The 3,696-nt window shown below is 40.0% G+C and overlaps 1 pseudogene; it reads right to left on the reverse strand.

Annotated features, from left to right (window-relative positions):
- Positions 1-2,483: 2,483 nt before the first annotated feature.
- On the reverse strand, positions 2,484-2,785 carry LOC104963042 (neurexin-3 pseudogene; annotated as a pseudogene).
- Between the last annotated feature and the right edge of the window lie 911 nt (positions 2,786-3,696).

The following is a 3,696-nucleotide window of genomic DNA, read 5'->3' on the forward strand; positions in this document are numbered from 1 at the left end:
GTAAAATATATATCACTCAGTATAACAGGCCTACATTACTCTCTGTATTTGTATGCTGTAGTTTAGTAGATACCTACAAACAAAGAGTCAATATTTTTCTAAAACCATTTAGTGCTAGGGCTAACCCTAACCCAAAGCGCACCTCTCACTGAAACAGAAAAATGCGTTAATAAAGGTTCCAAATAAATCAAAACAAAATTAACTTAGATGCGGCTCCTACCCAGGCCAACATGATAATCGTGTGTGAGGTTTGTGGCCTGTGTGTGTGCACACTGCTCCTGATACCAGGAGAAATGCAGCGACCTTTGAGAGAAATTCCCTATCCCTATCTTCCCGTCTATCTTAATCATCATGATATAATTCAGTTCCATGTCATGTCCTCCCCCAGTCCTGGTTAAAGCTGCCCTCACAGAGACTGGTCAGGATTTGGTGCTGATCTGCCCTCCTCGTGCAGTCTGCAGTTTCCCCCCCAGGGTTGCTGAGTTACTCAACCTGTTAGAGTCCCATCAGTTTATCAGAGCCAGATTTATCAGAGTCTTCAGCAATCCTCAAGCACTCTCCAGGCCCTCCATGGCCTCGATGATTCCCCAGCCGCCTGTTTCTCTGACCTGAGCGTGAGGCCATGCAGACCTGCTGCCCACCTGCTCCCCTTTCTCTCATCAGCCTGACTATAACTACTTCGGTTCTCCAGTCATTCATCCCAGATTGTTGTTTCAACACCAGTGGTAGTTACTCACTCTAGGTCGCTTAGTCTAGTTTCTTATTTATAAGGTTTTTTTCCATCCAGCCTCCTCTCCATCCCCCCCTGCTCTCTCACGGCCTCGCCTTGCATCTTCATGTCCTGTGTCTCCTGCCTGTCCCCTCATCCATGGCTTAATACATCTGTTAAACATTATCTGCTCATGAGTCTGTGTTCTGCACCTAGAACTATCAGTGGATCACATCATTTAAAAAAAGATGAACATAACAGTACTGCTCCAGGATTTGGAAGTGGCTTTTGAAAAAAAGCTGTTATCTGTAATTTGTGAATAGGCATATCTGTCATTGTCATCACATCATTTTTTGTTTGTAGGCAAAATCACACGTCCAGAGCCTTCATGTCAAACATTGAAAGCTTTTTTTAAATGAAAAGAAGTTAATCTTCTACCATTTGGTTTGCCGGTGTATTTGTTTTTGATAAGTGCAAAGGTATGTACGGTCGATGGTGAGTTGTGTTTATCAAGGGGATCCAGAAATCGTACAATTTCTTTACTTAAAGGTGACCTATCATGCAAAATGCACTTTTGTACGTCTTTTATACATGAATATGTGTCCCCGGTGTTCCAGGGAACTCTCCAAGTGTCAGAAAACACAACCCTCTCTATTTTCCTCCATACCCAAATCTCTTAAAAAGGGGCTGCAACGGATCTGATACAGACTGATACAGATTTGAACACTTCTATGACGTCACAGAAGTGGGGCTACGGCTATTGGGCCAACTCCACCAATCAGGAGGAGACAGCCACGGACATTGCCGTTCGAAAGCGCTGGAGACGCTGTAGTACATATGCCAGGCCTGTAGATGTTGCTGTTCTCACAGAATCAGCCCATGAAAAGACAGTGTTAAATTGAGCGAAATGAGGAATGGCTAAAATTCATGATCTGTTTGGTATTTTGATAAATAAAAGTATAAATATGCCTTTATATAGGTATGGTCCTACACTATTATTCAAATATAGCATGATAGGTCCACTTTAAAAAAAAACTACGGCAGACATTTTCTCTCTGTCTGTCTCTGGATGTTTTTTTGACCTTATTGAGTCTGTTAAATCTATTGTTGCTTTTTGTTTGTTGTTGCATCAAATAAATGTTATACATACTTATATAGCGTAAAATTATGTGAGACCTAGTGAATGCATAGTTCTGATTTCATCTTTATTTTACATGGTAGTGAGCTAATTAGACTAATGTCCAACACACGACTCTTAGCAGCAAACTTGAATTGCATGACACAGCCCTCCACCATCAACTCATTAAAACATTATCCTCAGACAGATAAGGGGGGAGGAAGGTAATGGAAAGAGAGAAAGAAAAAAGTCATGTAAAACCATGAGATGAAAAAGGACAGACAGATAAATGAATATGAGTGACATTTAAAGATAAAAAATGTTTAAAAAAACAAGATAATACAAAAAACAGTTTTGGTTAATTCAAAGTAAAAATACACAGAGCTATTAGCCAGGCTCAACTTGTCTCGTTTGCCTAATTGTTAAAACATTTTAACAGTGAGGACTTTTTCCGAATGGTCAGCTAAAAAATCCTAAATGGATGAGTCAGCAAGCTCACAGGCAATTATCAAGCGAGTAAGCTGTGCATGCTGTTCCTTCTTGCTAACAGCAAGCTTTCAGCTAGCTAGCATGTAAAAACATGACTGCTATAAATCATCAACACCATCATTAAGATCAAATTCATAAAAGGTTTGCATATCCATCTCTTCCCCTTACCTGCCGGAGGTTGCGGGTCACTTTGACATCGTGCCATGAGTTGTCGTTGAACTTCCCGTTGACTGGCTCCACGATGGCCTCAAAGGCACCGGAGCCCAGGTTGATAACGAGGGAGACAGCACCATCCTTCAGCGCCAGGTTGACGTAGTCAGCTGACTTGCCAGTGTGAAGGATAAGGCCGTTGCGCTGCCACGTCTTGAAGGAGAGCGTTATCTCGTCGCTGCTGCTCTGGATGGGGTTCTGGGAGAGGTCGTAGCAGAAGTACTCTGAGCCACGGAAAGTGGCCACGTTCTCTTCCCTCGCTGTGGTGAGGAGAACAAAGAGTAAATAGTATATTTTCAGCCATCACACAGCAGGCCAGATTCAAATTAGACCCGAAATATCTACAATATGTCTTTTTAATAAACATAGATATAAATAACACTTGGGATTTGAATGTTTTCCAGAGCATCATGGATTTAATTTAAGTTATTATGTTGAGAATTCTCAACATAAAATAAACAACAATATTGAAATGAGGGTCTACAACTGACAAAAAGGTTAACAATAGATGTATTATTAAGACACATAAACCAACTGGCCACGTTTGACAACTCAACCGGACATCATATAATATTCATGATGAAAAAATAAATGTTATGTGCCCATGTATGTATATTAGGAGGATGTGCATTTGTCCAGTATATAAGTAAATAGCCTGCAAATAATATTATGTTATATTCAATAAAATTGTGCTAAAGTTGCTTTACAGCCTATCAATATTTCATGGGATGATAAAAGTGATGAATTACATTCCAAACTTGTGATATGAGCACAATGGACCGCAGTCCTCCTCAATCTGATGCATGTTAACTATGACTAGGAAAATAACTCCGGATTCAGCCATTAGCAAATTGTACACATTTTAGGACAACATTATTTCAACAAGGGCCATTTAAGTGTTCGTAATAAGTAGATGTACCTTAAAAACAACTATCCACTGATTACCGGACGTCTCTCTCACAATGGAAGTATGGGAAAAAGGATTTGTATTTGTTGAAATTTAGAAGTTGTAATTACACAGTTTGCCCATTGTGATATGCAGATGATACCCTACTATAACTATCAATCAAGCAAATTAAAACAATCAATAAGCAAAACTTTAGCATTAAAAAATAGGATAATCTGAGTCCAGAAAAGTAGAATGGGAGAAAGAGTCTCCTCTGGGGCCAGT

The sequence above is a fragment of the Notothenia coriiceps genome, unplaced genomic scaffold, assembly GCF_000735185.1.
Source record: "Notothenia coriiceps isolate Sejong01 unplaced genomic scaffold, NC01 NC01_scaffold00035523, whole genome shotgun sequence".
Taxonomy (NCBI): Eukaryota; Metazoa; Chordata; class Actinopteri; order Perciformes; family Nototheniidae; genus Notothenia; species Notothenia coriiceps.